Below are 19,599 nucleotides of genomic sequence, written 5' to 3'. Positions count from 1 at the left end.
TCTTGGGGGAAGTGGGCAGCATGGAGCCTGAGAAAAGCTAGCTGTAGGTGACCAGCAGCCTCCCCCGTGTCGCTGGCCCCGCTGCCATGCCATCACGTGCCCAGGGGCTCCCAGCTCTGGGGGAGGGGGGACTGGCACTGGTCTGTACTCAGGGAGTCCACCAAGCAGCGGGCCACTGACCTCTCAGGGGGTCCATGAACTTGAGAAAAATTGCCTCTGTAGTTTCACTAGCTGAACTGTGATGTAATTTAGCATTTCCTTCTTAGAGGCAAAAAAGAGAGAAAAGAAACACTCTTTAGCAGACCCTAACACTCTGTCATCAATAGAAACGGCAGATGTTTTCACGTCACGTAACAGTTACTGCAGATCCTGAATGCTCATCACTGCTTTGGGAGCCGTCCGAGCTGCTGCTATGTCCTGTTATTTCACGTGTCAATGAGGATGAGTATAAATACTATATAATGATTTTAAAGGTATTCAATACACTGTATTTTAACTGTACCCTTTATAAATCCTGTTTTTCGCCTTTAAGAATCGCTGCTCCATGGGGCTTCCCAAGAGATGCTAGTGGTAAAGAACCTGCCTACAAATGCAGGAGATTTCTAGAGTCGGGAGTTCGATCCCTTGGTCAGGAAGATCCCCTGGAGGAGGGCATGGCAACCCACTCCAGGATTAAAAAAAAAAAAAGTCACTCCAAGAAAGCGTACATAGGCTTTACCCGATGGCCAAAAGGCAAAAACTGCTCCCTGAGACCCACTCCCTTCCGTAACGGCCCCCAGGCCAAGGTGGGGTTGGTTTGGTCACCTCAGATGGGGATGAAGTAGGGACGGGGTACACATGGGGTTGTTAACTAGCAGTTCTCAGTATCCTAGACAGTCTGGGCAGGAAACATGAGCCTTAGCAACCTCTCAAATTGCAGTTGGTCCTTTAGGTGTCCAGCTCCAACAATGCTTCCTCCAGAAAGCCCTCCCTGACTGCCTAGGACTTCTGGCTCCTGATGTCCCCTGAAAGCCTACCCACTGGGTTGGTCTTTGCCCTGAGAGGCCTCCTGGTGAGTCTGAGGGCCAGGGTCTCTGACCTTGCCACCTCCACACCAGCCACAAGTACCATCCAGCCACTCCTCCAGCAAGGCGCCTGTGGGGTTTTGATGACGGTACAGCCTCACACAAGGCCACTGCCAGGGCTGGGGGAGGCAGCACCTGCCCACTCGGGCGCAGTAGGGGAAGCTGAGAGCAGGGGCAGGAGAGACAGGCTCGGAGACCTGGGGCCCAAGGCCCAGGGCAGCTGCAGACACGAATGACGACTGCGGGCTCCCCTGGAGGCTCAGTGGCGGAGTGACACGGGAGACGCGGGTTCGATCCCTGATCCGGGAAGATTCCACACGCCGCGGAGCAACTAAGTCTGTGCGCCACGACTACTGAAGCCCGTGCACCTCCAGTCCCTGCTCTGCCACACGAGAAGTCACGGGGGGCAACGGGAGGCCCACGCACCGCCACCAGAGCACACCTGCTCGCCACGACTGGAGAAGAGCCCACGCGTGGCAGCGAAGGCCCAGCTCAGCCCCAAACTGGCAAAATTACTTTTCAAAAAGAATGATAGCTGCGTCTTGTCATTTTCCTCTGATGCTGAGACACACACTCCAGGTGGGGGCAGCAGTGGGGTGAAACAGAGGAACAGAAGCGGGGTTCAGCCTGAAGGCCCCCGGCCCCGCCTTGCTTTTCTCAACAGCACTGCCAGCCATGTCCCCAGGCCTGGTCGGTCACCAGTGGGCACGTGTGAGTGTCAGGTGGATTGGGAAGGACCTTGAGGTCGTCAGTATGTATGGGCATTTCATTCATATATAAGAAAAAGGAACTATTAAATCAAAACCAGCATTTTGCATAGATTATCAGTGGAAATAAATGAGAAGAAACATATTCAAAATTTTTTAATGAACCAATGTTAAAAAAAAAAAATACGGTAAGGAAATGGCAGTACAGGTGGTTCAGACAAATTACATAGAGTGTTTATGCAGCACTTCTGCCGTGCCAGGCACCACCCAAGCACTTTACAGGCTGGGGGGTTGGCCCAGGCGGCCGGCTCAGGACTAGCCCCCACACACTTGCTCATCTGTGATGCTGTGACGAAATCATCAAGGCCCCACCTTGGGTCATCCGCCCTCGACTTGTCCATCCTTAACCACAAGGCCGCTGCAAGTCAAAGGGCCTGGGCCTCAGGCTGCAGCCAGGCACCCACAAATGAGCAGGCGGACCCGGAGAGCTAGGGTGAGGAGAACCGCTCACACGGTGAGGTCACTGGCCGCCAGGCTGGGCCAGGCTGGGAGGCCTGAGTCAGAGCCCTGCCCCAGGGTCCGAGGGCAAGGCTGCAAAGTAGTGAGGGCCCAGCTCCAGCCTGCAGTCGGGGGCCTGGGGCCTGGCTGCCCCCCACCCCCGTGAGCTCAGGAAGGCCCTGCCTGGACGTGGCTTACCGGAGACACGGGGTCTTGCAGCGTGGTTGAGCACGGGCTCCGGAGCCGGAGCACCTGGGACCAAGTCCTGGCTCCCAACTTAAACCCTATGACTCTGAGCAAAACGACGGAACGTCTGCCCCTCAACCACCCGACTCTGAAAACGGGGCCGAGCGGGACTCCTCCCAGGGTGAGTGTGCACTGAGTCAGCACAGCACACCCCTCAGGCCAGGGCTGAGCTCACGCTCCGGAGTGCTCCTCGAGGCTGGCTGGCCGTCACTGCCCTGTTTTGTCCCCACACTGGAAGGCGGGGACCCAGAAGAGAACAAAGCACCTGTTGAGTGACGGAATGGTTGGTGAGGCGTGTGCGAGGAGGACACGCCTGTGAGTGTGTTTCCAGCTCCCATAGCCACGGCTGCCAAGGTCTGATTTGGGCAGGGGCTGGTGTAAGCAGCCGTCAGAGAGGAGGGGAGGTGCGGTGAGGGGCGCACCCCCGGGCGCCAGGAGTGGGATGCGAAGAGGTCACTGCTTCAGGTAAGAGGACCCATGTTCCGATCCTCATCCTGTGAGGCTGTGATGAACACAATGACTCTTTTCCTCTCTGAAAGGGAATCTGGAGGGTCTCAGGAGAGAGGGGCATGAGAGCACCCGCCACGGAGCTGCCCAGCACAGGGCCTGGCTTGGCAGGAGACACAGCTGGTAAAGGTGGCGATGGTGGCTGCGGCCACCACTGCCAGGCATCGGGCACTTATTCCGTCTAAGCCACCATGCTGAGCACTTTCTATGCAGTTTTGTCCGGCCAGCTGCGTGACCTTATGAGTCTGGCAGGTGCATTTTTACTTTGTAATCAGGGGAAGCAAGCTCAGAAAGGGCAAGTCATCTGTCCAAGGTCATGGAGTCAGGAGCGGCCGGGCTGGAATGCACACTCCGACCTGTCCTGCTCTGTAACTGGAATATGGCTCCATTCTCACATGACCTTGACGGGCCCGGAGGGAGGCAGGGGCCGGGGCGAAGGTGTGAGCTGTGGGGAGCGAGGCCCATGTGCAGCTGGTGCCAGTCTCCCAGGAAGAGGCTATGGGGCAAACGAGACCGCTCCCCCACCCCTGCCGCACAAAGGGGCACAGAAACCCGATGCCAGGCGTCAGGTGACGGCCGAGAGGGCTCTCTCCTCTGCACACAGGTGCAAAAGCACCCACGAGAGGCAAGGACGGGGTGTACCAGGGGGCGGCGGTGGCTCAGGCCATACCTGCGTCAGCCTGGGGCTGTGGTCACCCCAGTGGGTGTCAAAACCAGGAAGCAGCAGTGGGGGAGTGGGGGGGTGGGGTGGGTGGGGGGGACAAGGGGATGGGGGCCAGTTCTCACTCCTGAGGCTTTAAAAGCAGGTTGCAGACACAGATGAGAGAGACAGAGAGCAGGGGGCAGTAGCCCAGGGGAGCAGAGAGGCAGGACAGCAGGGGGACAGGCGGGGCTGGATCCAGGCCACCAGGAGAGGCGCAGGGGCGGGGACCCAGCGGGCCTCAGCGAGCACTCCACTCTGTACGAGACAGGAGCCACCAGGCTGGTTCAGAGCAGTGTCAGGGGGTATCCGAGGTCTGGGGAGGACTGCGTCTGCAGAGACCAGGGCCAGGGAGCGGGAAGCCCCCTGAGTCCCCTAACAGGGAGGCTGTCGGGACTGGCGCCCAGAGCTGAAGAGGGAGGCTGAGGCTACTGGGTGGCCTGGAGCCAGGCCTGGGTTCTAACCGCACGTGGTCCTGACTCCCAGGGCCTGGTCAGAGCATCTGCGGAGCCCACCCTCAGAGGGTCCTGTCACGCCCTTCCTACCCCAGACAGAAGGGCACCGTCACCATCACCCTGCCCGACAGAGAGGAAACCAGAGCCTCACAGCAGCAAGGTCACTGCAGTGACCAGCCCTGCAGGGCACCCAGGCTCTTGTGGCCCATGCCTCACCATCTGGGGAACACCATCCTCGCCGACCCAGGCCGCTTGGGCTCACACCTTCAGGGGGCACCTGGCCAGCAGCCCCCGGGCAGGTGGTGTGCCAGGCTCACAGCACACCCCCACAGTGAGGCTGCCTTGTCTGCGTCTCCCCGCGCTGCCCCGGGCAGTCAGCACCCGGGCCCCACCGCCCTCACACCGCCATCCCCGGGCCCCAGGTGGGACGTCTGCGTTACCTCCATGTCCCGCCATCCTCCCCAGAGGTGCCCTGTCCGCAGCCTCCTTTCAGTGACTCGCCAGGGACAGGGGGATGACCCCTGCAGGGCTGTCAGGAAAAAAGAGCTCGCGTCTCCAGGGGTGGACGAGGTGGCCTCCCGCTTTTGGAGCAGCCACTCCGGAATCCACCAAGGGGAGAGTGCCTCCCAAGAATAAAGCTGACTTGGGAGAGGTGGGCCCAGAGGAGAAGAGAGACACAGGATCCAGCGAGGCCAGAAGTCAAGCTAGTCAAGGCTCCGCAGATCCAGAAGACAATAGAATCCCCCTTCAGCCTTCAGCCCCTTGGAGTGAGGCTTCTAACCCAGAATTCCCACTTAGATACCATCTTCCTATTCGTCAGCCCACACCTCCCAGGCCAGGCCTTGCCAAGCTGTGTGCTGGCACTGGGAGGACAGGGAGGGCTTGGACGCGGGGAGGAATCCCCACCCTCCAGGGGTTCTTATCTGGGGGGAGGAGCATGCAGTCCATCCACGGAGGCCCTCTGGGGGCGCTGTGCATGTTCTGGACTGAGCTGGGACAAGGTGGAGGGGGAAGCTAGGTCTCAGAAGCCCCCGTGAAGACTTGCTCATGGAGCCCCTGCACCCCCGCCAGCAGTGTGCTCCAGCCACACTCGAAACTCCTTTCCCAGAAAGGCTCAGGGCCTCACCTCACCTCGTTCTCTCTCTCCTCTTAGGCAGGACAGTCTCATTTCAACCCTCAGCTCAGGGGCCCCCTTCTCTGGGGAGCCCTCCATGTCCCCCCGCTGGTCAGGCTCCTTCCCCTGGGCTCCCCGCACATCCCCTGCACTGTCCCTAACAGGGCCAGGCGCAGAGAAGGCACTGTGACAGGGTGGGGAGGGAGAGGCAGAGAGCGGAGCGCACGCCAGGCCACTGTCCCAGGCCTTGAAGGCAGACAGGGCCTTCTGACATCGTGGGGCAGGGGGTCAGCTCCACATGCAGAAGAATACAGAAGAGCCTGGAGGGAGGCGGGCAGGATACCAGGGCCCAGACTGCCAGAAATGCCCCGTGACCCGCCTTGGGTAGGCATCGTCACCCTGCCTTCCAGGTGAGGCACGCGATGGGAAGTGACCTGCCCAGGGGCGCTTCTCCAGCGGGAGGCAGAGGCCGCAGCTGGCCCCCTCTGCGTTGTCCACACCCTGCGTCTCCAGCCACCGCGATGGCTCCTCGGCTCGGGAGGGGGCCTCGTTGAGCTCTCCCCGCCACCCCTTGACGACGGCCTCCTCCAGTCCAGTCCCCAAAGATGGAAACTAAGGTTCGGAATCCTTCCACGCTCATTCTCAGAATAAAGAGGGATTCGAATTAAATGCAAGTACACTGATGTATTTTTCAGACAGGCCAACCCCATGAGCCGGACAGCACCTGCTGGTGACCGTGGGAGGCGGGCGCGCAGCGACAGGCACAACCCCTTTCGGCAGCAGTGTGGCTACACCAACCGATCAGCACGCCGAAAGACAAATGCGTGTGCCCTTTGGTCCAGCGCCTCCACTCTTGGAGACTCATTCAGAGATCCTTGAAAGGTTACTACCCATGGCGCGGAACAGAAGAGTATGCCGGTGAACACCACCTTTCACGGAACAGTGCTCGTTGTTAGAAAGCAAGCTAACCCAGCGACGGTGCAGCAAGGGACGCCGCCCAGGAATCGGAGCGTGACGGCCTTCCTGGCAGCCTCCGGAGCCTCGCCCTGGGGCGGGGAGCCTCCTTTGGCGGGGGGTGGGGGGTGGGGGGGTGGAGGCCGATCCTCTCCGAGCGTCGTGTACCGTGTACAGGGCCACAGGGAGCACGCTCTCATCCTGCACTGGGGGAGATCTGGGGGAGATGACCACCAACAACAGAAGGTGGCTGGCTTGAGGCTGAGCGCCCCCGCCAATTCAGAAGCAACTTAGAAGAACGTATAGGGGGATGGTGGGTATCTAGGATTTGCCGCAAAATAATGGGGGCAAGGCAGCCTGAGGGTCAAGACTGGCCACATACGGGTCGTTACTGAAGCCGGAAAGCGGGTTCATCATACTCCTACAGTTGCTATGTTGGAAGACGTCCATAATGAAAAGTTAAATGGGGGGCAGCTCAGAGCTGGTGGTCCACACAGGGCCCCAGGGCAGCATTTGGGACTGGAGGGAGGAAGCTTGAGGGACGCTAAGGCCAGCCTTTCACGACAACCTTAATCACACAGTCAGGTCTGGCCCAGCAGGTGATCAGCCAATATGGGCTGCAGGAAGGAAGGGAGGAATACAAAGCTGGGCCTCAGACCCACACCAGGGGGACAGGGCACCCAGACGGAGGGCTGTCACGGGGAATCTGAGGCACACGGTGGTGAAGCGGGGCGACCGAGGGCTCCAGCACTGGCCTGCTGATGGCAGCGTCCCTGAGTTCTGCACGGAGCCCACCCATGGTGACAACCTTCATGTGCCTGAGCTGACGCCTCACAGCACCCCTGGGAAGGGGAGGTGATCAGGCCCCCAACCTAAGACAGACAAACTCAGGTGCCGAGAGGAGGCGACACCTGAGTGGGCACACAGGACGCACACTCAGGGCCTCCTCCCTCACGGCTGGGCCACTACGGCCTCCAGAGTCGGCCGAAGTCAGCTCCACGGCTCCGTGTCCGCCAGGAGGAAGCGCCCTCAGGTGCCCGTGCCCACGGCGGTTATGACTCCTCAGGCCTTCCCCCCGCCAGGCCGGGGGCTCCCCCAGGACCCAGCCACAGGGTGCTCTGGGGGCCAGGCCGGGGGAGTGACAGGGCCCAGACAGAGCGGAGGGGAGCAGCGGCCTTTGCTAGGACGACTTCCACCAGCAGGGGTTTCTAGCAGCACAGCTGGCTCCAAAAAAAGCCTCTGCCTGTGACTCCTCGGGAGAAACGAAGGGACATGGTCATGAGTTATTCTTCCCGATGACGAAGCACTGGGCTTCCTCCACCCCTGCCAGCCTTTCCGTAGCTCAGAGGGACCGAGGCAGCGGAGGTCACGCCCAGGCTGGAAGCACTAACTTTCCCAGCAGAGGGTGCCCATGTCACCACTGGTGATGCCAAGCTCCATCTGTCCTGGAGCCACACCAGCGCCAGGGGCTGCCGCCCCTCACTCCAGCCAGCCTGGTCTCCTGGGCCTTCGCTCGGGTGGGCCCCTGCCTGTCCCTGGCAGAGCTGAGGCAGGGCTGGGGAGACCCCCAGGGGTGTGTTTGGGTGTGCACCTTCAGAAACATGGTGAGCATGTGTGAGGACACTCCAGCAGGTCCCCGAGAAAAGGAAAACCCCCACCTCGCAGCTTCTGCCCTTCGGAGACAGGCAGGCACGTAACGAGCCGCGGTGACCGTGGTGAGGAACGGGCTGGCCTCTGGCACTTTGAGTCTCCATGGCTTGCCCCTGCGCTGGGACTGAGGCTGCAACTCCTCACCCCAGGACAAGGCCCCTGACTCGATCCTGCAGCGCTCTTACCCCCATCCCCGCGCGCAGACCTCCCCGGCCCGACCTTGCTTGTTTTTGCCTCTAGGTTGGCAACTGCTGTTGCTGTGGCTCAGAGCACTCCCCTCCCCACACCCCCTTCCTAACCTGTCATCCAGGTCTCAGCTCCAATGTTGCCACTTCTGAGAAGCCTTCTCTGGCCCCTTCCTAAATCAGTGCCCCCACACCCGTATTCTTCACCACATCCCTCTGGGGCCTCACGAGATGCACCCCAATTGGTATCTGCTTCCTTGTTCACTCTCTGTCCTACACCAAGGGCTCCCTGAGTCTAGAGACATCACTGCGGCAAATGAATGACTCGCTCCGTGAATAGCATGAAGTCTCTCTTCCTTTCTCCCCAGAGAGCCATGTGATGGGGGCAGGAAGCCACACCGTGCCCTGGACAGGAGGCCCCTCAGGAGAGGCTGGGTCAGTCCTATCTTCTCAGACTCCGGGCCCCTCCCCAGGCCTGCGAAGGGGCTACGATGCCCATAGCTCCCTGGGTGATAAGCGTGGTCTTCCCTGTCCCTCTCGGGAGGGAGGCATCATGACTGGGGGAGGGGAGGCAGGATCAGGGACACCAGCTGCAGGGGGTGGGCTACGCTTATGCAACCAGCCAGGAGTCCCAGGCCAGGAAGAGGGAGGGCCTGGCTACTCTACCTGCGGACCCGCATAACCTTCCAAACCGCTCGGCTCATCTGAAGATCCTGCTACAGAAACTCGTGCAATCTGAAGGTGCCGGAAGCTTTCTAAGTCACAGACGACTCAGCTCGGCCCACCACGGAGCCTCCCCCTCAGCAGGAGCTTGCTGAAGCTCCAGGGTGCTCTAGGGGGAGGGGGAGGTCACGGGGCACGGTCACACAGGGTATCCTAAGGACCCACGCGCCAGCCGTGAGACAGCCCCTTCTAATTCCAAGGCACTGCTACTCACGGCAGCAAACACACAGGGACAGCACCTTGCTGGCGTTTACGACACTTACTGCTTCCGGCAACCAGGTGAGGGCGGACTTACTCCCCAGGTGAAAAGCGAACCTGAAGCAGGGGAAGGTGAGGAGCCCACCAGAGGCCACAGAGCCAGTGGGAGGAGTGGGGCTCAGGCCTAAGCAGCCCGGCTCCGCGGTCCTGGCTCCTTTCCTCTGTTATCACTTAATTGGCTGCGGCGGGCCTTAGTTGCAGCACACAGGATCTTCCTTGTGTCACGCAGGCCCAGCTGCTCTGTGGCACGCGGGGTCTTAATTCCCCTGACCAGGGATCAAACCTGCGTCCCCTGCCCTGCAAGGGGGATTCTGAACCCCCGGACCATCACGAAGTCCCCACAACCCTTGCCCTTAACCACACCCGACGCTTTCTGTCCACAGTACACGCTGCCTCGAGCTTTCCAGAAGAGGAAAGAGAGGCCCAGGGAGGTCAGGTGCTTTCCAAGGACACGGCCAGGAGAGAGGCGTGTGCGGCTGGCTCAGGGTGGGGGTGGACAGTCCGAGGTGTCTAAGGCTCACCTAAGCCTCGCGCTGACCCACCAGCTGCGCCTCCTCTTCTCTGCGCCGGCCCTAGGCTCCATCGTCCTCCCGCCCCCAAAGTGGGTCTGTGGTGGCGAGGCTGACTTGCCTCTCGCCTCCCTGGTGGTGCTGCATGCCCAGCACACGTGGGTGGGCACAGAGCTCAACGTCCGCTGATGCTGAACCACCAAGACAACGTGTCCAGCCCAGTACTGGGTGGAGCCGCAGCACGACCCAACACAAGTGCCCACGGTGGGGCTTTGACTGTGAGCTGCCTCCTGGCGGGTGGGGCGTGCGTGTGCGTGTGACACTAAGACCTGCCTCCTGGGTGTGTGTGTGTGTGTGTGAGACACTGAAAGCTGCCTCCTGGGGGGGGATGTGTGTGTGTGTGTGTGTGAGACAGACACTGAGAGCTGCCTTCTGGGGGGGGGTGTGTGTGAGAGAGACACTGAGAGCTGTCTCCTGGAGTGTGTGTGTGCGCGTGCGACACTCAGAGCTGCCTTCTGGGGTGTGTGTGTGTGTGTGTGTGTGTGTGTGTGTGTGTGTGTGAGAGACACTGAGAGCTGCCTCCTGGGGGGGTGTGTGAGACACTGAGAGCTGTCTCCTGGAGTGTGTGTGTGTGTGTGTGTGTGTGTGAGAGAGACACTGAGAGCTGCCTTCTGGGGGGGGGGGGGTGTGAGAGACACTGAGAGCTGTCTCCTGGAGTGTGTGTGTGTGTGTGTGTGTGTGCGCGTGTGTGTGAGCGTGCGACACCGAGAGCTGCCTTGGGGGGGGGGGTGTGTGTGAGAGACACTGAGAGCTGTCCCTGGAGTGTGTGTGTGTGTGTGAGACACTGAGAGCTGCCTTCTGGGGGGTGTGTGTGTGTGAGAGACACTGAGAGCTGTCTCCTGAGTGTGTGTGTGTGTGTGTGTGTGTGTGTGTGTGTGTGTGAGAGACACTGAGAGCTGCCTTCTGGGGGGGTGTGTGTGTGTGTGAGAGAGACACTGAGAGCTGTCTCCTGGAGTGTGTGTGTGCGTGTGTGTGACTGGTGGCTTTCTGCCTCGTGATGTGAATCCACCTTCTTGACCCAGAACAGTGCAGGCCGGTGCAGAGGGCATGGCCCCTGGAGGCAGATGGTGCGTCTGGCAATGTCTGTTTGCGCTGTCTGAGGAGCCCAGGTCCCCTTCTCTGAGCTGTCCCCAAGCCCCACGAGGCTGAGCCTGGCCCTCTCAGGCCCCACTTGACAGGAAGGATGTGGGATTTCTGCTCAGCCTGCATGACCACCAGGATGGCCAGTGACCGGAGAGGGGAGCGAGTCAGCCGCACTGTGGCCCGGAGAGCTAGGGCCCGCTCTTCCCATCAGCTCTGATCCCCCCGCCCCGCAGGAGCGCCCAGAGGCCTCTGTGACCTTCCCGTGAGCGCCTTCATGTACCTCACGCGGCCCCAACAGTTTCCCACCAGACCCCAGCCGCCACAGGACAAGGCCCTGGTCTCTTTCTGGTTGACTTTCCTCTTCTGGAAAACGGAGCCAATCACACACACAGACACACAGACACACAGACACACAGACACACAGACACACACACACACAGGGAGGCTTCTAGCAGCAGTCACCAAGATCACTTATGTGACTCATTTCGCGGGAGGCTGGGGCTGGTCGACCGGCCGGCCCGCTGTCAGCGCGGACGTGAGCTGACACCTGGAGAGCGAGCGGAGCCCCAGGCAAACAAAGGCTCGGCGCTGCCCGGAGGCTCCTCGCGCTCCGCCCCGGGCCAGCTGCGTCCACCTGTCCCCGGGCACCTGTCTCGGAAATACTGGTCGCACCACTCCTGCCTGCCCAGAGACAAATATTTACCCAGGGCTGGACACCTGAGGGCACAGGAGTGAAGGCTTGGGGACAGAGGAGGACCCACAGGGCGGCGGGACGAGGAGGAGCCCAGGCCGGCAGCGCAGCTCTAAGCCAGCGCCCCCCTGCCTGCAGACGGGAGATGCTGCTCCACTCCCAGTGGGCCGGGCGAGCCGGACTCCCCCCTCTGCGTCTCACCGTCCCCCCACGTCTGTGAAATGGGGCAACGATCCACCTACCCCGAGGGACAGGGTGTGGACAGGGCCGGCTGGCGCATGGATGGTGTCAGCGCTGTGCCCGGCACCGGGCAGGCGTTCTGCCAACACCAGCCACCGCCACCCTTGCGGTTACTGATCGACAGCCCTGAGCAGCGCCCACCGCTCCTCCGGGACGCCTGGTGCCTGCCTCGTCCATGTCTGTGAGGCTCACCACAGCCTCCCAGTCCTGCCCTCTTCAAAGAAACGCGTGTGCCAACTCTTAACTCCCACTGCTCAGTGAGGCACCCCTGCCTAGCCCACCCACTGACTGAGGTGGCAAGAGCCGGGCGGCAGCTCCTCTCAGCTGCCCAGGGCAGAGGCCACGGTCCCTCCTTCTGCCAGGGTCCCAAGTTTAACTCCGAGTACTGGATACTGGACTCCGTTTCTCTCTTTAATCCCACCTGCCTCAAGGGTCAGTGTCTCAGCAGCAATTCAATGGATCCTTCACTCAACACCCGCTCTATGTTCCACCCCTGGAGGGTGATGCTGGGGACACAGCATTCAAAACACCTCTGATCCCAGCCTCCACAGTGGAGACAGAGCAGTTCCCAGAGAGTGATGACCCCGAGGGGGCAGGACTAAGGCGGAAGGGCCCAGGAGTGCACCTAACCTGACCCGGGGATCAGGGAGGGCTTCCTGGAGGAGGGGCTACCTAACAACACCGGTCACGTGAGCACAGGGGCTTGAGTCTCACTCACCATCTCATCCCGGAATATAACATAACCGTGCCTGGTCCACGGCAGGTGCTCCGTCTACTGAAGGAAAGAAAGTGGGAGTGGCGGTGAGGAGACCCAGGGGGGTCTGAGTAGGAGTTCCCCAGGTAAGGGGGGGAAAGAGGCCCCTGAGAGGGCTGGGTGTGATCATGCACCACTGCGCAGCCCCAACTGCAACCAGCAAGTCCACCCCGAGGTCTGTACCCTGGAGGACTTCTCACTCACACCCCAGGCGACGCGCACACAAAGTTCACAGCTGCGCCAGTGTGTCAGACCGAAAGCCAGAAACAGCTCAAACGTCCATCGAGGACAAGCTAAGGCAGAGCCATGCAACGGAAGGCTCGGGAGCATCTCCATGGATGGAAGTGAGACACGCAACGCTGAGGGGAAAGGAGGGCACCAGGTCTCCACTCATGACACACCGTCATTTTTATAACACTCAGAAACAAGCAAAACCAAACTCCATAGTTTTTCATCATACACGCACAGGTGATAAAACTTTAAAAAAAAAAAGGGGGGGGGGCATGACAATCGCAACCTTCAGGGTAGCAGTCATGGGTCTCTGGGCTCCATCCACCCTCCCTCCCAGACAGAGCTGAGTTAATGGTAATGTTCTCAGCCCTAAATTGGAAGGTAGGCTCACGGGTCTTTATTTTACTACACTTCAACTTACGTGTATGGTACATACATAGTTTAAATGCCGTAAAAAGAACTTAATAACAGTAATTTTAAAAGCAGAGGGAAGCAGGGAATTCCCTGGTGGTCCAGGGGTCAGAACTCCACGCTTCCACTGCAGGGGGCACAAGTTCAATGCCTGGGCTGGGCTGGTCGGGGAACTAAGATCCCATAAGCTACTCTGTGCAGCCAAAAAAATAACTAGAGGGAGGGAGAAGTGTGTTGCAGCAAAGGGAACAGCAAGTGCAAAGGCTCAGAGGACAGAGAACTGCGGCACCTCTGGGGAACTGAAAGTCATCGTCAGGGTCAAGTGAAGTAAATAGGCAAGGGACCCAACGCAGGGCTGGGGGCACTGTGGCACCTGAAAAAGGCCTGCAAATCACTCGCTGGCTCCCTGCTTCCCATCGCTCCCGCTTACTGAAATCCTGGGTAGGCAACGGGCCCAGCTCAGGGAAGGCGACCCCTGAGAAAGCTGAGGGCCATCAGGGGACAACCAGGCCGGCTATTTCAGGCTGCCTGCCTCAGGCTTCCGGATGGGGCACCAGATGGCCAGCTGCACTCAGAGGCACTCGGGACTTTAGTTTGGAATTGTAAAATCCAATAACTGTGAGCTGTTTACTGGTGTGGTGAAGGCTCCAGGGATGGGCACTGAGTGCCTGGAACTTCTCGCTGCCCGACCTGACTTTCCTCCCCTATGAAAGGGGAGCACCGCCACGCAGCCTCACGAGGTGTGTCTGGGTGCTGAAGGACATGCTCATTCATTCTTTCTCAAGCAACCTGGGCTGGGCGGACAACAGAGCACAAAACAGACCCGGATCCCTGCCCTCAGGGAGAGACTGCTAGGAGGCAGACAGATGATCACACAAATAAAAGTGACAAATTATAAGCAAGAAAGCACTCAGAGGAAAACACAGGTGATGATCACTTAGACTGGAGGCTGTAACCAGGAAAGGCCTGCAGAGGGAGGAACATTTAGGTTGAGACCTAAAAGACGAGTTACGAGGCAGAAATTCATTCAGCCCCTCAAACGCTCCTCTTCAGGGGCAGGTGCAGTTCCAAGGGAACACCCTGAGGCAGTGAACGCAGCCTTGGACCATCCCCCCCTCAAGTCCCTTCCGATGGAAAAGGCAGACACAAGGCAGGGAGTGGATGTCAGCAGACCAGTGGTAACCCCACGGAAGGTGGGGCGAGCCTCTCAGGCAGGAGAGCCAGCACAGAGGCCCAGGCTGTAGACGATGGAGGAGCGGGGGGTCTAGATTCCTGGGGGTGAGGCAGACTGGACGTGCCCAGGGACGGGGCTTTGGCCACGTTCCGCACAGGGCTGTGACCTCCGCAAGTGACAGATGGCGCCAGGTCACCAACTAGGGGCCCCACCAGCTTCGCCGGGTGGCTCGGCCTGGTGCTCAGCGAACAGCAGCTGCAGGTGTGTTTCCAGGAGAACCTCTTCGGAACCTGCTATCCCCTCTGCACCGGGCCTGGCCGCACTAACACGACCCCCCTCCCCACCGCAGTGCCACCAGGGCCCGGGCCAAGCCCACCACCCCCCACCCACCCAGCCCTCCCTGCTGCAGAAAGCCAGCAAAGAGCAAAGGCCACAGGGACACTTTTTAAGGAGGCTCCCCCACCTCCAGCTTTCCAGCAAGGCCAATGATAAATGAGGAAAACTATATCTGCACACGATGTAATGCCCAAGAGTGGATATCCGAAATAGAGACACGGGGCTTACAAAACGTCCCCAAACAAAAATGGGCCCAGTGCATGAAGAAGCAACTAACGCGGTAACAAGAAACAAGTTAACTACTAGTTCAAGAAGGCTCATTAAAACCAAACACCATCTGGGCACCAAGACACCCAAATGCAAGTATTATTCATTCATTCTTTAAAAAAGAAAAAAATCAAGAGATACAACCAAGTGCTGTCCCTCGAGGCTTCCAGACCTTTGTGAGCACAGACTGTATATGAGACTTCAAAGGTTCCTACCCTCTGACCTGGTAAAACCACCTTCTAAGAATTTCTTCTGAGAAAGCTCCCCGTGACAACAGAAAAATTTATGGACAAGGCTGAACGTCGCTGCATTATTCATGCAGCTGAAAACTGGAAAGGGCCTAAATGCTCAGCAACGCGGAATGGCTGGAATAAATTACAACAGCCTGATGGCGGATTTTAATCATGCTTTGTTAAAAAAAAAAAAAAAAAAAAAAAAGGAAAAATGAGGTGAAAATGCAGGACATTCAACTGTATACCCAGACTCTGCCCAGTTTCATTTTCACGGGTTTGTGGCACTGTGACTTAGCCATTGAAGAGATGGGAAGGAAGTGCTCTGGCATTTCACGCTGACGACATTCCAGGTGGTGCGCGTCGCTTCTGATAAAGAGTCTTGCATCCAGAATATATACAGAACTCTTACAGCCTAACCAGAAGACAAACGATCCCACTTTAAAACAGGCCAAGGATCTGAACAGACATGTCTCCCAAGAAGACATACGAGTGCTGAGAGGCGTGTGAAAAGATGCTCAACACCATCAGCCGTCAGGGAAACGCAGATCAGATCAAAACCAGTGGGGTGGCTGGGATCTAAGGGCCCGACGAGGAAGGGAGGATGTGGCGCGAGGGAGCGGAAGCCTCACCCGGTGGAGGGGAGCGCTAAGTGGGGCAGCCGCCCGGGGAAAATGGTCTGGCAGTTGCTCAGAGGGTTAGAGTCGCCTGATGAACGAGCAATCTCACAGAAATCTCAGAAAAATGAAAGCCTGGGTCCACACAAAAACCTGAATGTGAACATCCACAGCAGCACTATTCATCACGGCCAAAATATGGAAATAACTCAAATGCACATCAATAGACAAAGAGATGAACCATCCACACGATGGAATGTTATTCAGTGATAACGAGGAATGAAGCACTGGCACGACGTGGGTCAACTCTATGAGCACCGTGCTCGGTGAGAGCAGGCAGACACAAGAGGCCACCTATGAGCACCGTGCTCGGTGAGAGCAGGCAGACACAAGAGTGTGAGCACCGTGCTCGGTGAGAGCAGGCAGACACAAGAGGACTCCACTTCCAGGAAACGCCCAGAAGCTAACGAGAGCAGACCAGAGAGCAGACCAGCGGTGGCCCGAGGGGGCGGGGGCGGGGCACTGGGATTCCCTGCTCAGGGGCTCAGGGTTTCTTGGGGCAGGGAGAGGAGGTCGGGTAATGAAACGTTCTAAAAATGGACTGTGATGACAAATGCACCATTCTGGGAAAAACTGAACTGTGTGCTTTACATGGCTGAAATATACGTGAATTACATCTCAGCGGAGCTTTTCAGTTTCATGCATTGGAGAAGGAAATGGCAACCCACTCCAGTGTTCTTGCCTGGAGAACCCCAGGGACGGGGGAGCCTGGTGGGCTGCCGTCTCTAGGGTCGCACAGTCGGACACGACTGAAGTGACTTAGCAGCAGAAGCAGGAGCTTTTAAAAAAAAATTCCAGATGGTAAGCCTAAGAAGTGATTTTCATTTTCTTCTTTCGACTTTCCAAGTCTTTTTTTTTTTTTTACAGTGAACATATCTTATTTGTAAAGTCAGAAAAGAATCAAAGTAAGGGGTCTCTCCCTTAGTAACAACCATCCTGAGCTTCTCAGGTGACCGCACACCCTCCACCCCTAGCTCCCCTCACCGACCCACACTAAGGGGGTGAGGAGAAAGCTGAGCCTCGGGCAGGACTTGCTCAGCTGCCCCGTGGGCTGCAGATGGCATCTCTACTGCCCCAGAGCCCAAACCCTCTCCTTTCATAATAACGTCAGGCAGGGAACCCAGGGGCACAACAAGGCAGGTCTCTCAGCTGCCCTCCTCGAGGACGTGTCACTCTGCCCCTCAAAGCAGCAGAGGTGGCCGAGCAGCAGCAGCAGCCATCTGGGTGCCAGGCCACCCCAGCCTGCCGCCTCACTTGTACAGCCAGGACGATCAGCCTCCACCCCGGATAATCCCCACGTGGGAAACAGGCGCGGAGCCTGCGCCTGCGGGATCCTCACGGATGGGTGGTCAGTGAGCACAGGCATTTGGACCCAACAGCTGGCGGCCGCCCAGCAAGTCAGATGGCCCTGCCCTCCCCCGCCCCCCGAACTCACTGGCCTGAGGTGTCTGCTCAGGACCAGCCAGGGTCAGACGGCTGTCAGACATGCGGGCTCTGAGCAGGGCTCCACGGGCAGCTCTATCTCCAGGCTCTGCCCTCACCAACCCCCCAACTCCATGCTAATGGAACGACACTCGCCAAGCACAGGCTCGGTGCTGCCGGACACAGCAGTGACCAGGACAGCCCCGCCCCAGCCCCGCCCTCCTGGGGCTCGCAGTGTAACGGGGAGACAGCAGTTTGGCAGGGGAGCCCAGAGAAGCTCCACGCCGCAGACCCCAAGGGCTGAGCCCAGGCCCGGGGGACAGAGGACCCCCCAACCCCCATCCCAGGGAACACAGCCCTTTCTAGTCACTGTGATTAAAGGCGGGAGAGCCGCATCAGGAGAGAAGGGGATCACAGGGCAAGGAGTGAGGGTGGAGGCCTGAGCTGGGTTGGGGTGGGGTGGGAGCGGGACTCCCCTGTCGCTGGTGGGCAGGGAATCAGGCCACTTGCCACAAAAGCAGAGAGGCGGGCCAGTTACCACCGCCTGAGCTCTCTTGCCCTGCCCTCCAGCCCACGGTGAGGAGATCCTGGCACTCCGTTCCCTAAATGGTGGGGGTGGCCTATGGACAGAGACAGGGAAACACACACGGTGGGAAGGGACCTCGACACCCCCTTGCTGCACAGAAAGGCAGTGCCTTGGCCGAGGACCCACAGCAAGCCCACAGCCAGGACGGGCCTGCCGGCCGACCTGCACTCCCGCGGGCTCTGCAGATCTGGCAGGGGGACACCCGCGGCAGACTCGGGGCCCTCCTCCTGTCCTGTCCTGGGCTGCCAGAGTGTGGCCTGCCTAGTCCCTGAGGCCTGGCACCACCTGCCCTTCCTTCTCTTGGTGCCACATGCTGGAGCACCAGGGAATATGGGAGCACCCAGCCAAAGCCACCCCCGCCCTCATGATGCTCACAGCCAAGGGTGCAAGAGTACCTTCCGGCCCACAGAGAACCAGATCGCTGACCTTCTGGGGGGAACCAAGTGAGAGGGCCAGGAAAGAAGGGTTTGCTGCTACCTGAGGACAAGCTAGAGCTGTGAGAGCAAGGCGGGCATTCCAGGACAGGATGTGGGGAGCGCCCAGCAGGCTGGAACTGAGAAGAAGCCACGGCATTTGAGCCCAGAGAGGACACGGGCAAGGGGGGGCCCAGCCACGGTCAGTGAAGGCAGCGGGGGACGGCCTCGCGAGCTATTTTAGAGCTCCCGCATGGGGTGTGAAAGGCAGTGGGGGGAAGGGGCCGTAAGCCTGATGTGAAGAAACAGGGCTCGCTTCCCTGGGAATGGAGAGAGGACGTGAGCAGGGAGGGCAGTCCGGACTCCGTCACCTGGTACACAGTGGGGAGAGGCGGTGGCAAGGGATGAATGGACGGACAGATGGCTGGATGGATGGATGGCAGTGTGGACAAACGGTCCAAGCGACCCTATGAAGATCTTCCTTGGCCCCTGCTCCCTTTCAGGCCCCCAACTACTCTGAGGCCCAGGCCTGGGTTAGGGGCCTGAGGCTCCCGACCTGGGGCGCTCGTCAGCAGGCCTACTGGGCTCCGAGTCCCTGTGTGGCCTGGGGGTGTTCACGCGGAGCCAGAGGGAACAGATGCGGTCTCTCACAGTGTTCCTGGGTCCAGTGCGGGGAAATAGACCCAAACAAACAACAGCGGGAGGAGGTACCACGGGAACCCGGGAGAGCAGAGCAGCGCTGTCTGGAGACGACGTGTGCGCCAGTGCGGGGACGTAGGGCAGAGGGAACCGTGGTCTGCGGATTAGACTGGGGGGGCCGGGGGGTAGGGGACGGACGGGGATGGACACCGGCTTGGGAAGGGCTCCCCACTGGCTCAGGGGCGCAGCCTCTGTCCTGTGGTGAGGAGGCTGGGAGGCTTCTGGGGAACAGAGCAGAGGGTGAGCCCTGTTCCCTCCTGTTCGAACGCGGCCCCTCCCTTTACTGCCCGTGTGGCTTCGGCAGCCCTGAGCCCCAGCCTTCCCCTTCCGGCTGCTGTGAAGATTAAACCAGTGAGTGCGCGCGAAGAGCGCCGATCACCCCACCACGGTCGTCACCATCGCGGCCATCCTGAAGCCCGACCCTCCGCAGGGTCGCTTCCTTCCCTGGCAGGGACTGGGGGCTTCCATCTCCCGGCAGCCCCGCCCTGCCTCCCCCCAGCCGCCCCAGGGCTCTGAGGAACCCAGGGGCTTCAGCCGTGAAGGTGCTGGCTTCGCACAAAGGGGAGGGCCGCACAGAACACCAGCAGCTCCCCCACCACACGGCTGGTGGCAGCTGGCAGGAGGCTACGGCTACGGGGAGACGGAGGGGTGGGCGTGAAAGTGGCTCACGAGTCTGACCCCAGCGGGCTCCCATCCACCCGACCGGGGAGGACATCCAGCTGGGATCCGACAAGGCCTCCGCAGCATCAGACCAC

At 59.6% G+C, this 19,599-nt stretch overlaps 1 protein-coding gene and 1 long non-coding RNA gene across 3 annotated transcripts in view; one reads left to right on the top strand and one right to left on the bottom strand.

The window, feature by feature from the left end:
- The window catches only part of PPP1R37 (protein phosphatase 1 regulatory subunit 37), a 37,235-nt gene that overhangs the window by 8,872 nt on the left and 8,764 nt on the right, over nt 1-19,599 (bottom strand). The gene's annotated exons all lie outside the window — the stretch shown is intronic.
- On the top strand, nt 2,852-19,388 carry LOC121816532 (uncharacterized). The gene is made up of 2 exons (XR_006056208.2): nt 2,852-2,980; nt 5,987-19,388. It is a non-coding gene; the product is annotated as an uncharacterized LOC121816532 (long non-coding RNA).

The sequence above is a fragment of the Ovis aries genome, chromosome 14 (assembly GCF_016772045.2).
Source record: "Ovis aries strain OAR_USU_Benz2616 breed Rambouillet chromosome 14, ARS-UI_Ramb_v3.0, whole genome shotgun sequence".
In the NCBI taxonomy this organism is placed as follows: Eukaryota; Metazoa; Chordata; class Mammalia; order Artiodactyla; family Bovidae; genus Ovis; species Ovis aries.
This window is presented reverse-complemented; position numbering and strand designations above follow the sequence as displayed.